The sequence below is a fragment of the Anabrus simplex genome, chromosome 1 (genome assembly GCF_040414725.1).
Source record: "Anabrus simplex isolate iqAnaSimp1 chromosome 1, ASM4041472v1, whole genome shotgun sequence".
NCBI lineage: Eukaryota > Metazoa > Arthropoda > Insecta > Orthoptera > Tettigoniidae > Anabrus > Anabrus simplex.
Genome location: NC_090265.1, coordinates 245,732,128 through 245,746,756, shown reverse-complemented (window position 1 = coordinate 245,746,756; position 14,629 = coordinate 245,732,128). Strand labels below are relative to the sequence as shown.

The 14,629-nt window shown below is 38.0% G+C and overlaps 1 protein-coding gene across 1 annotated transcript in view; it reads left to right on the top strand.

The window, feature by feature from the left end:
• LOC136862482 (testis-expressed protein 2) overlaps window positions 1-14,629 on the top strand; it is a 483,604-nt gene that overhangs the window by 46,475 nt on the left and 422,500 nt on the right. The window contains exon 2 of the mRNA XM_068225772.1: window positions 10,850-10,909. The gene's annotated coding sequence lies outside the window, so the exon portion shown is untranslated. The remainder of the gene's footprint in view (window positions 1-10,849; window positions 10,910-14,629) is intronic.

Sequence of the window (14,629 nt, the reverse complement as noted above, 5' to 3'; positions counted from 1 at the left end):
TTCGTAGCCTTTGTCTTTCTTCGTCCGTTACTGCATTTTTCAAAGTGACGAATCCCTTCTTCTTCTTTTTTCTCTCTCTTTACCCCCTGTGGGTGGGGGACACAGACGAATAATACATCCACGGTATTCCCTGCCAGTCGTGAGAGGCGACTAAAAGGGGCGACCAAGGGATGATTGAATTAGAATCATGAAACTACTTTTGATTCGTACCATCATGCGGGAAACACCATGGGTTGCCTGTACATGCGAGTAGTACCACTAAATTAGGTACAAAATAGGTTTGTGATTAGTAGCAGCAAAGAGGCTGGTCTGGGGTTTTCCAGTACCCATGTGTCGTACCCATGTGAGCAACACCGCGGGTTTGGGCGTAGCCTGTGAGTTGTACCGCTATATGAGCGACACCGTTGGTCTGCGTTGCCTTTGATTGGTGCCCACTATGTGAGGAACCCCACGGGAATACCGGTGTCTGTGGTTAGTACACCTAGGTGAGGAGCCTCATCGGTTTGCGTTGGCTATGAGTGGCGCCATTGTGTGAGAAACATCATAGGTCTGCGTTACCTGTATGAAGTACAATACGTGTGAGTAGTACCATCTTGTGTGGAACACCGTGAGTTTCGCTACTTTTGATTAGTACCCCAACATGACAAATACCATGGGTTCTACTTTACTCGCGACATGTACCATTCTGTGGGGCCTTAGACATGGATTTCGCACCCCTTTAGACATCAAGCATCATTGTGCTTTATGAGTGGTCCCTTGGTCCGTAATACTATTATTTACGATATTTTTTAGTCTGATCCACTGTTTTTTTGTTTGTTTTTCGTTGGGTTCATGTCCATCCATTCATTCTTCATTACATTTTTTATTTTATTTTGGTCAGTGGATGAATTTGAACTTTCTGTTATTTCATTTCGTACCATTAGGGGCTGATGACCTCGATGTTAGGCTTTAAACAACAATCATCATCATCATAATGCAACACCTTAAAATTGCCTTAACTAGAAAGTGGTCAGAGCCACGACTTATTCCTCTGTGACCGGGCGAGTTGGCCATGTGGTCAGGGGCACGTGGCTGTGAGCTTGCAACCGGTATATAGTGGGTTCCAATCCCACTGTCGGCAGCCCTGAAGATGATTTTCCGTGGTTTCACATTTTCACACCAGGCAAATGCTGGGGCTGTACCTTAATTAAGGCCACGGCCGCTTCCTTCCAACTCCTGGGCCTTTCCTATTCCATCATCGCCATAAGGCCTATCTGTGTTGGTGCGACGTATAGCAACTAGCAAAAAAAAAAAGTTCTTCTGTATGATCTGACGTCCATGATATTGGATGCCCATCTTTTCTCCATCACTGCATGATCTGTTTGATTACATGTGTTTCCTTGTGGCGATATCCATGTTTGCTTGTGTACCTCTTTATGAGGGAAACAAGTTGACATCACTTTCATGTTTCTGCTGGTAGCAAGGTCAAGCAATCTCTGTCCATTATCATTAGTATTGTTGTGTAAACTATTATTCCTTGATATATCTCCTCCTTTCCAATTTTTGCATTTAGGTCTCCTATTATCATCTTAGCATCGTTTGATGGGATTGAATCTAGCACTCATTCCAGTTCAGCATAGAACTGATCCTTGACTATCTGTTCCTTGTCTTCCATTGGTGCATATACATTTACAATTGTTAGATTATAGAATTGCATTGTAACATGCAGTGTTGCCAATCTTTCATTTACTGCCAAAAACTGTAGTACATCACCTTTGGCTTGTGTTCGTACTATAAATGCTACTCCTCCTTCTTGTGCATTCCTTGACTTCCCACCACTAAATATTGAGTGGGTTTTGGTGTCCCAAATCTCATCTCTTCCTGACCATCTTGTTTCTTGGATGGCTGCTATGTCCACTTTGTTGACTTCTCGTTTCTGCGTCAATACTTTCATTGCTCCGGCTCGTAGAAGGGTGCGTACATGCCAGGTACCAATTGCATAGTCCATTTCCTTTAGCTTAGCTCGTCGTCTATTAAATCCACCATTCCGAGGCATATTCTGGGGCTTCGCAGCGGTTTGTTTTCCGGAGCAATGTTGTTAGCCTTGCTCCAACCCCCAGCAATCCTGGAGGACCGATGTTTTCTGTTAGGGTTGTCTCCCTTTGCTGATTGGTTCCCATTTACAGGAACTCATCAGGAACTCGCTTTCTGCCCTTACATGTCTTAGCCGTGTACCTTAAAGAATTTACCCGTTGCCCAGAGGCCAAGGCGTGGATGTGCATGTATCGGACTTGGTAAGAATACATGGCATTTCCTGTGTTTTGCTAGTGCACTTCCATCAGCAAGAAGTGTACCCACAGGACCACATACTACCCCTTCGACCCCCGGGTGACATTCCAGTGGACGAAAATACTTGGTCTGCAAGTCTTACTGTAAAAGGAAGTTTCTCTCAAACTAGTGACATAAATGCAGATGATAGGCAATAAGTGATAACTAGAGCATGGATTTCCATGCAAATGCATGTTTTTAAATAAGCTGGTTACACTTCTCAAACTTTGCAAATATTCGTTTTATGACTGAACAATTCCAAATATCCATTCTTTTTCCATGCATGTTTGCATGTTTTGGCCTCTTTAGGAGAAAATGCATGCATAATACATATTTTGAAGATTATGGATTTAATAGCGAATATTTTGACGTTTATATCGCATAATATGGCTTTTCTTCTGACTTTGGCGCATATATAATGTTAAGTTACATGATATTGTCTTTTATTAATGTTGATTTGCAATATTTGGGACCCTTTTCCACGTTACAAGTCTATTATTGAGATACGGTTAGAAATAGAATGTATTCCATGACATCTTATCTGACAACCAAAGTTAGTACATACCGTACAGATCCTATAATCCAGTTTACCATCAATGAACTTAATGCCACTGATTAGACGTAATATCACTTAGTTGAATTAATTTTTTCCGGTTTTAGGTCATGGACAGTTTTCCAGTAGATGCGTAAGTGGAGTGCAGCAAAAAGATTGAGCAGCAAGACTTAATGTATATAGAATAAAATTTTGGGAAATTGCCTGCTGGGAGAACAAAGTTGGAAGCTACAGGTCTACCCCTTGTTGAATATTTAGCTGTTATTGAAGACATTCAAACGTGTCTGAAATCATCGCACGGAGAAGTAGCTGCGACAGCTAGAGATAAGCTGAGCAAAGTGATCCGTTAAATCCTGATTTTGATTTCGTCAAGCTTATAAAAGACATTTTGTATGGTGAAAATGCAAAGGATGTACAATTTGACATCACATTGTCCCAAATGTCTTCATTTAAGTATGCACCTGTCACTTGCGACGTAGAAAGATCATATTTTCTGTGATTAAGAATGTACTGACAGATAAACGGATGAGCTTAAGTCAAGACAGGGTTCTGGAATAAGCTACAGTAGTTGTGAGCAGCCTTCATCAATAGTTTAAATTAAGACTATAAATTCTGTCATATCAGTGATTATATCATTATTGGTTATATATGCTGCTTATGTCTTCCAATTGGAGTGTGGCTGAAGATGACCAATATATATGGGGTCGAAACTAGTCCCAGTTTTATAAGACAATATACAACTAATAGTATTGAATAGGTGGACCCTTCCTACCCTTTGATAGTAAGTGGTATGTTCTGAGCTGTCAGTGGAGAGATTGCATGGGAGGACATCAATAGACAAGTAAGTTTGAGTGGTTTCTTTAAAAGTAGGAAAGATCACAATATGAAGATAAAGTTGGAATTCGAGAGGACAAATTGGGGCAAATATTCATTTATAAGAATAGGAGTTAGGGATTGAAATTACTTACCAAGGGAGATGTTCAATAAATTTCCAATTTCTTTGCAATCATTTAAGAAAAGGGTAGGAAAAATAAGAGATAGGGAATCTGCCACCTGGGCGACTATCCTAAATGCAGATCAGTAGTGATTGATTGATCAAGAGAACTGAACCTGCTGTAAAATGTTGGTCTCTGAAAAAGATTATCTGACACAAATAATCCTCAGTGCGGTCATATCATAAAAGACAAGTCAAAACTAAATATTGCAATATAAAAGTCTCGTCTACAGCAACAACCGAACTGACATGGACAAACACCAATAAAATCAACACAAATAGGCCGTTAATATATAACTCTCCTTGGTAGAAACGCCTACCACACGGCAGAATGACTCAAAAGTGGAGATTCAGTCTCCCAAATTGCAGCAAATAGCAAACATCCGGGGTCCAACCCTTAATATACACTGCTCACAAGTCTACCCGAGTCAAGTTACTCAAGCATGAAAGTGCAGGCCTTTAAAAATGAGGAATGCATCCCCTTACTTATCATCACACAAAATATATCGCGTCCTAAAGTTGCAAAAACTGATGATAATATAAATTACGTCGTCTCACCTTCGCTCTCAAAATTAAAGAATACCGCGCTGGTGACATACCAGACCACTCACCCCTCTTTCTCAATGTAGCTTGCAAACAAATGGACCCTCGTCTCCAAGCTTCCTGTTGAAAGTGTGAATCCCTGTGGTCCATGCAAGTTACTAAGACTCAATAAAACTAAATATTCACTATACTCTCAATAAATGAATGGCCAATTAAATGAGCATTTCAATAATGGCTCAATATTGATGGTATAACAGTCACAATTATAGATTAAGATTTCCCACCTAATCAATACGTAATGTATTGTACTGAATGTACCGGAAACAGTACGCAATGCTGGACTAGAAACTGTGGTGTTCTTGTCCTCGGAAAGTCTACTTTAAATAGGCAGGCAACTATGCGTGTAAATGCTCATTAAATTGAAACAAGAATTTAAGTGGTTCAACCTATTCAATACAAGTAAATAAGAAATGTAGTGTTATATTCTTATTTAGTTAAAAGCAGTACCGATTTCGACCACCAATCTGGGTCATCATCAGCCGATTAAAAATACAAAAACAATGCATAGGAAAACAAAAAATTAAAGGATAAGTCTTTCACAAAAGCAGTTCAAGGAGCAATATAAGACAATAGGGGTTAGCACTGCGTGATTTTAAATCATAAAAACCAGAAGAAGTCGAAGATCAGTCACTTATATGTAGCAAGGCACATGTTCCTGAATAGTAGCACAACACACGCAATGTCCGGCACTGTGCCTTAAAATGTTTACGAGAAGAGGTGAACAGTTCATTGAACAAGCCTGCAAGCACTGCCAGGTGCAAAGTCACAACACGATTTAATAAATTTGAAGTCCCAAAATTGTGTATAGTCGAAGACAAGTCGCTTAAATAAAGTAAGATGCTACCTCCTGAAGATCAGCGCAACATATGCAATGTCCGGCACTGTGCTTTTAAATGCCAACTAAACTTAGTGAATATCTTAAAGAGCAGGCCTGCAAATGCTTCAGTCGCGAATACAAGTTAATGTAATTGAAGTATATATCAGTGTTAATAGGATCTTTCAGATTCTTTAGAGATGCAGAACAGTTGATGTGGAAAACAATTGTGAGGAGAAATCGTTCTTTCCATTGATTAGGTGGGAAATCTTAATCTATAATATTGTGACTATCATGACTTCATTGTGAAATTGAAATCATAGATTATGAAGAACATTCTCAACATATTTATTTATTTATATGATCCTTGGCTCCATTTTACCTTAACACGCCTATGTCATCAATACGAATCATCCATGACTAAATGGTTAGCGTGCTGGTCTTTGGTCACAGGGGTCCCGGGTTCATTTCCTGGTAAGGTCAAGATTTTAACCATAATTGATTAATTCCCCTGGCACAGGGACTGGGTGTATGTGTCGTCTTCATTGTAATTTCATCCTCATCATGGTGTGCAGGTCGCCTAAGGGCATCAAATCGAAAGATCTACACCAGGCCTCTCCAGAGGCCACACGCCATTGTCATTTATCTATAGGTAACGTTCAGTCTGCAACACTGACATGAAATTAGATTGTCTCTAGCATATGTGTTGAGAAATGAGTTAAAATGAAATTTAATCCACCGCAGTCATCCTTGTATAAATCTGTTCAAAGTCTCTCTTCGATACCATATTGCATTCATTACCACTAATTCTTAAAGTATTATGAATATCTAACACCTCCATGTCATTAAAATAATCTGCCCTGCAAGTACGTTCAAAGACCCTGTTATTCTCCTTCAAGCCCTTAAATACGCATCAATCTATCATTAACTGTAAATCTGTACATCCAGATTCAGAGGAAGAATGAAACAAAGAAGAAATAAATAAAAATTTACACTTATGCATGAATCATGCCATCTTGTTTGGATGTGGACCAGTCACTCTTTAACTTCAATCGCCCACAGCTTCTCTGCGTCTACTCGCTTTTATTGGGAAGTCCCATTATCATTTTCACATTTTTACATTCTTGTTGACCACATTCTGAATCTTGAAACTTGTGCTTTTTGTGTCACACATACTTAACTCCATAACTGCACTGTGATAGAGACTCACTTGTCATATAATATTGTTCATATAATATTGCCTGTGCACTTTCTTTCAACATGGTATTTTTGTCAACGATACACAATCTGCCAAACTGAACCTACACGACCCTTTATCGCATACGACTAATGAATCACATAATATGATATAAATTTCAAATTGATCCATATTAACAAGTACTGAGTGTTTATTGGGGTAAGAGTGGGTTTAATTATGAGGGGTACCCAAAAATAACCAGAATAACATAGCCATGGGCGAAGCTTGTGTAGTATGCTAGGTGTGTATAGGACAGCTCATTGCCAGTTCAGTGCTATCTGTGTTGTCGACCTGGCTTGTTCTGTTCATCTGCAGTGATTGTCTTTGCTAACCCTGTTTTGTTCTTATTTCCTTTTTTATGATAGCAAATTTAAGTGAACAACAACGTGCAAACCTTTTATTACGAAGTTTTAAGAAGATTGCACAATAGTGTTCGTCAAAAAAGACCCGATTTGTGGCAGACAGGAGAATGGTTCGTCCACCATGAGAACTTACCTGCACACACAGCCATCTATGTTGGACAGTTTTTGGCTAAATACGGCATGGTTCCACTGCCCCCCACCTGACTTGGCTCCGTGTGACTTTTTCTTATTTCCTGGCATGAAAAGGGGCATGAAAGGACACCGATTTGACAACATTGAAGAGGCCAAGGAAAAAACGAGGGAGGATCTGTCAACCATTTCTAAAGATGACTACAAGAAATGTTTCGATCAGTGGTACCACCGCTGGGACAAATGTATTAGTTTGTAATGGAGAGTATTTTGAAGGGGATAAGGTTGTTTTATTAAAAATTTGAAAATATATGGCTTTTAAAAATTAATTTATTTTTTGGTACCCCTCATATTCAGTAAACAATTATTAATGACAGTATATATTTTCATTTAAAAAACATTGGTTATATTCTCATTAAAAAAATCAATAGGACTAGTTTTGACCTTAAGTATGAGTTCATCCTCAGCCATTACATTGAACCAAAATTGGAAACATAAAAAAAGACACTAGAAAGCACAAGACATCTAAAATATGTGATGAAACAAAACACTTTAAAAGTTCATAAATCTTTGATATCTTTAAGTAAAGATGTAAAGAATAAGACCAATGTCCGTCAGTTACTATACAGTGTTGATATATTTGAGTGAAGACGATATTTTATCGAGTTAGATGGTGCTTTATCATTTTGTAGGCGTAGAATACAACCAGTCATAATCTTGTTTGCAGTAAATTATAATAAGTGTTAACAGGAAGTGATGTTTAATAATCTTTTAAAGGTTGGCTGAGGGGGACATCTATAAACACCAGAACTGATGAACACTTTAGCCTAGTAGATGATTGTAGGCGGTTGTCAAAATGGATCGATTGAATAGGTGGGCTGCTACTTACCCCATTAAATGTATAGTGAATCACATACAGATTATTTTTAAGATTCCACTGGATTTCATTCGTCATGCTAATAACAAAGCTTATAACGTTGCAGAGGATGGTTCTTCTCATGGATCAGAAGCAGATGTACAATGCTCGTCTTCCTGCTTGGCGACCGTATATAGATAACAGTGTTGCTTACTTTCACCTTGACAGCTGAATACAGATAAACAGATAGACATTGCTTGGCGTCATAATGCAGTCAATAAAGAGAAGAATGAAACAATCGAATGCTGAGCTCTGATTTATATGAGATACTCTGCACATACAAATGTTCTAATGGTTGGATATCGCCTGTAATTTCTTTGTATGTATCTTCTTAATTTAGCCATCAATTCCAAAAGAAATATTCTTTACAAGTCACTCCATAATTAAAAATTTAAAAAAGACATGTCTCTTTCTACATATTGTCCCAATTTGTGTGTCACTCCCTTGAGTGTTTAATTTATTCTTCATGACTTGTCAATCTTCTGAATATAATACTTTTAAAACGGTTGAAACAATTGTGAATTATAGTTTCAGAATTCTATTCCATTATGGGCTTGTTCTTTCCTTAAAATAACTATTACGAAGGGTTTTACTATGAATTCTAGTACAATATTAAATCAGTGGGATTGCAGAGAATACACTGTTATCTTAATAATTATTCCATACATTTTAGCATGATACTTCTCTGTATACACTTCATAAGTGTGCTCGGCCATCAGCCATGATTAGTCCTTCATAATGAAAGGTCCCATCGCATAACTTCTCTCTTCACCTCCCACCTCAGTGTGTCTTAGTTCTAGAGATACTAGGAAGAAAAGAAGAAACAGTGTTGAAATAAGTTCAAAAGTGCTCCCTAGTTAGGCATAATGAATCAAATTACAACCATTGAGGTTAAATCAGCAAGGAAAGGAAGAAGAAATGGAAAAACTACTGCAACAAAAATCCATACAAAATCACCTGGAACAGATACAACAAAAATATATATCACAAAATAAAATTACGATACAACAACTCATTCGACAAACCAAAAGCACTTTTCATATCCGAAACTGATGTTTGGTTACAGATCATGAATAAGAAAGATCAGACAGCAAGTGAGATGAATCCTAGGACCAAAATGGGGAAGTGGCATTTGGATGAAAAACAAACTACAGGAAATCTATCAAATTACAGAATACATATCAATCAGACAAAGGTAATCACAATTTTACAGCCGCCTATACAAAATAATAATAGATTAAGAAAGAAAATTCTATACCTAGCTCTGTCCTTGAAAAACCACAACAGTTGGGTAGCAGGAATAAACAGAGGCCTGCAAGGAATTATTATTAACAAATAAACCAAGATTGAACAAAATTCAGAACCCAATAATCAAACACAAATTTGCAGAAAACCATAAAATAAAAGGTACAGGATGGACAGAAGAATGCAAAACAAATCTGTGAACAAATATCTTACAGCCATGCAACATCTGAATATACTTCTAAAAAATTTTGATGCTAACATGTTAAAATCACAACAACTATGTCTTAGTTATCCAAAAATGAACTTGTCACTTTACTGAAAAAGCTGTTGTATATGCAATGTAATTATTGTGTCACCTTAAGAAAAATATGTAGAGCCTACTGTACTGTCCCTATCATGAGCCAGAGGTTTATGGGACCTTTTGTCACCAATAAATAAAAAAATAAAAAATGAAGAGTTGTTGGGAAAAAAGAAGAAATGGTGTGCTAAATAAGTTCAAACACGCCCAATATAACAAATCAGGAAAAAAAGTTAAAAAGCAATGACAGGAAAATTAGGAGAGATCTTTTTGTGCGTTGTAGCATCATGTTTTGCTTGCCATTGTAAACTCATATGGTAACTGGTGAAAAACATTGAGACTTCATGGTCTATAGCTCCAAATTACAGAATTTACATAGAGAATGAAAATTGAATGGAAGAAATCTACCTACCCCGATCTTTGATGGTTGGCTAGTGTACCCGTTGAAATGATAGGAATTTCTGGATGTTTCTACCACTTCATTTATGATCCCCTACAGACTATGGTTTGTTGGTAAGAACTAAGACAAATGCAACTTCATGATCCAAGTATTGAAAGTTTTAAAATGTAAATTATGTTCCAAGATAAGACAAGGAAAACACACACTATGAAGAGATACGTGGTGTACAGTATACTTGAGCAGGAACGTGATAGCAGAGTGGCATAATAACTGGATTTCTCATTAAGCTGGCTATGATTTGAATCATGACCGGTGCGTGTGAAAAGTCACATCCCTGTGGTTCATATTGCACATAAACCTAGAGTTCCTGTGGCAATAATCACGATATGAACAGTCCTGTAAAACTACAAGCTTGCTTACTGAAGATGGAGTGTTGCTATAACGACTATTTTCATCAGTGTTTTTACTTCGCACTTGCTTAACAGATACTGGTCCTGCTCCTTGTATAGAGTTTAAGGACTCCTAAATATGTGCTCTAGTTACAGTTGTACCATACATAACTTTCACCCTTCAATAACACATTATCAGAGCTTTTTTCTCAGCAATAGTGTGGCATATTTGATCATACATTATCTGATGTGCTTAAGTTACAGGATTAATCTTAGAAGTGTTGTTCAGCATTTAAGAGTGCACTGTTGCTGCTACCACCACCAGCTCTGCACACATCCAAGTAATATAGCAGAAAAACAAAATATTCACTACTGTAAATTATTAGCTAAGTTTTATTTATTTGTGCCCAGTTTAATATAATCAAGATAAATTAAATTAAATCTCTATTGTACTCTGTAAATTTTTCTAGTTATTTAATGTTTTCCCTGGTAAAGCTCTGAACCAACTGCTTGCAATACTTTTCCCAGAGGACTGCATTTATCTTGCTTTGTATTTTCCTAATACTGTAAATTGAAAGCTCCATGATTTTTCTTTGTTACAGTTCATTGACTGAAACGGCTTAAGATCATTTCCAAAATGGATTCTCTGAAACATGTACAAGGTATGTATCACAATTTCCATCATCTCAAATATTGTAAATTGGGATTATTGAAGACTTTCCTAATTATTACAAAGGTTGGTATTTTAATAAAGGCAACTCAAGGTGTGGGTTACTGTAGTCATGTCCTACTTTGTGAACCATGGGCAACAGCTGAGTAGCCTAGTAAGTGGCCCGGAGAATCAGGATACCAGTTGGTGTGGAATGGGAGTGGGCATCTCAGACATATTCTCAGTTATAGACTTCCTTGTGCTCAGGTGGATATGACTATACAATCCACTGTAGTCCCTAACCTGTTAGAGGAGAGATCCTCACTTGGACTATGTGTAAGTATGGGTAGCATACTGTTTCACAGAATCTCGGTAGATTTACTGGCACATAAAAGAACTCCTGCAGGACTAAATTCCGGCACCTCGGCGTTTCCGAAAACCGTAAAAGAGTAGTTAGTGAGACGTAAAGCAAATAACATTATTATTATTAGTTTCACAGGATATATATATTTAAAAGCTAGTCGGTTTGGAGCAATCTATAAATAAATATATAAAAATGAAAATGAACGTGAATTAATGAGGCACTTTGAGGCATCTCAAAAACTTACAATTTGGTACCACTGAAGCCGATGACCTCAGGATCCCTAAAAATAAATTGAGAATTCTCAACATTTCCTGAGGGGGGCATGCTGGGAGTTTCAAATTTGGGGCTCAGCATAAGAATGCTGTTGGATATATTATTTTATCCAGAGCTATAACATATAGGTTTCATCGGTTAAAATTTTTTTCAGGATATTCCTAATTTTTACCCCCTCCCCCAAATCTAGATGGCGGCACAATCTGCCAGACAAGTTAGAAAATTGAAATTTGGCAAAATTATAGCTTTTAGGCTGTAAACGACGGGAAAATTCCAAGATGTTAATATTTTGCACGTTTTACACCCGAAAAATATTGAAATATAGAGGCAATTTTAATGACAGTGCAGTACTTCCTTTCGAGGTATTTGGTGGCTAAACGGTAAGTCGTATCACGAAACGGATGGCACAATCTCGTTTCAATTTCGAGTGATCTACAACTTTGGTTCTATGACTTTTTGTGTATATCTCTCCCTTATTTGTTGGATTTGGCTTTATTTCTCGATTGTACGTAAATTTTGTGCTTTTTACACATATAGTTCATAGTTTGTCACACGCACATTGACACAGTCGATGGCCATGTGCGAGCCAAATTTCATGATTTTAGCTTCCACATAAGTATGCGAATTAAGATATTAAGGGAATTATCATCAACGTCAGAGCGCCACACCAGGAGTCAGAGATACTATATGCAACCTGAGAATCACGGAGAATTTCGGACAATTTTGGACCAGGAACTGTACCGTACAATAAATTCGGAAACTGTCCTCATTCTCTCTCGACTTTGCTCAGCTTCATCATATTTCATGTTACTACCACACACTGTCATAGGAAAATATCATTTAGCATGTTGCATTTAACGTGTGAATAGAGCCACGCTACTTTGCATAATTTCCTGAAGGAAACATGTAATCTACTGCAAATTTTCATGTGAAGAATGGGTACAAATGGTAGATTTCGCTGAGCACACTCTGAAAATTCTAAGCAAGCCTTGGACCTATGGAGGTACGGAGTCCCACTCCCATCTGACAGGCGAGGGACTCCTTGGAAACAACTTGACGAAGAAAATGGAATTTGATGGGGAGCTATCAGTGTTAATGGGGCGTATAAAAGAAAGAAAGAAAGTAGAACTGGCTGAATCAGGGATGCTTCTGGATGTGCTAGGAGTAAATGGCATTCGAGTATGGGGAGATAACAGGGAAGAGATAGGAGATTGTAATGTGTACATGACGGGTGTTAAAAAGGGAAGGGCGAAGTGTGGAGTAGATCTGTTCATCAGGAATACTATTGCACGTAACGTAATTTCTGTTAGGCACATAAATGAGTGAATGATATGGGTAGATATGGTAGTTAGTGGAATTAGGACAAGAATAGTCTCATTGTATTCACCATGTGAGGGTGCAGATGAGGATGAAATAGACAAGTTTTATGAAGCATTGAGTGACTTAGTAGTCAGGATCACCAGCAAGGATAGGATAGGCCTGGTGCTAATGGGTAATTTAAAGACAAGATTTTGAAATAGAACTGAGGGATACAACAGGGTGATTGGTAATGTGGAGAAGGTATGGAAGCTGATGTAAACGGTAGTGATGAACTTTCAGTAGTGATGAAGTGGATGCTTTGGTATTTGCATATAATGTGGTGATTTGGGAAAAGGGAGAAAAGGAAGCACAAAGGAGACTGGAATTTGGAATGAAAATATGAAGGAGTTTGGAATGGTAATTAGTAAAAAGAAAACTGTAGTCATGCACTGTGTAAAAGAGAAAAAGAGAAGCCAAGTGAACATGGATGGAGAACGATTAGAGAATGTAGAACAGTTTACATATCTGGGTAGTACTATTAATGGAAGTAATGAAATCAACCCTGAAATTAACAGACTAAGTAAAAGTACAACACACCGAGCTCGATAGCTGCAGTCGCTTGAGTGCGGCCAGTATCCAGTATTCGGGAGATAGTAGGTTCGAACCCCACTGTCGGCAGCCCTGAAAATGGTTTTCCGTGGTTTCCCATTTTCACACCAGGCAAATGCTGGGGCTGTACCTTAATTAAGGCCACGGCCGCTTCCTTCCCTCTCCAAGCCCTTCCCTGTCCCATCGTCGCCACAAGACCTATCTGTGTCGGTGCGACGTTAAGCAACTTGCAAAAAAAAAAAAAAAAAAAAAAAAAAAAGTACAACAAGTCGGAGAGCTTTTATGGGATGACAAAGTACCTAAGAGAATGAAATTAACATTATCTAAACAGTATTTCATACCAGTTGTAACGTATGGACTAGAAACACTGGTAACTAATAAGAGACAAGATAGTAAGATCCAAGCGACCAATTGGTGATATACTTCAGTGGTTTATTAGGGGGAAAGGACTGTTGGAAGTTGAGAGAGCAGACAAGGAGTGCAGGGAGAAACCTAGAGGTCAGTATATATGAACTCGACAAAGATATTACCATAGATGAAGTCCAGGATGTGTTAGACTAACTAAAGAGTAAATTGGCGGGGGTATGAACGGCATAAATAACTTGGTATGGAAAGAGATTGGTAAATACAGACAGATGAGAGAGGGAATAACAAAATTGTTTACAGGATATTCACTGGTGGTAAAATACCCAAAGAGTGGGTATCATTGCCCAATATAGAAAAAGAAAGGAAACAAAAATTTGTCAGGCAACTACCGAGGGATAACGCTACCTGACTCACTGAGTAAGATATATACAGGGGTTTTGGCAAATAGGTTAACGACCTGGGCAGAAGAACACTCAATAATATCAATGCTACAGCGAGGTTTTCGAAAAGGAAGAAGGACTACAGATAATATCATGACGGTGAAAACGATAATAGACAAATACTTAAGTACGGAAAAGGGCTGTGTGTAATTGGCCGCCATAGATTTTGAAAAAGCATTTGATACAGTCAGTAGGGAGGCACTGTTTGAGAAATTAGGCAGGTTGGGAGTCTCTAGGAAGGTGATACGGGCGATCGAGGCAATTTAACAGAAGTTTTATTGTTGTATCAAGATAGAAGAAAATGTAATCTGTGAGCCAATAGAGTGTAAGATCGGGTTGAAACACGGATGTAAACTCTTGCTTCTGTTATTTATAAATGATA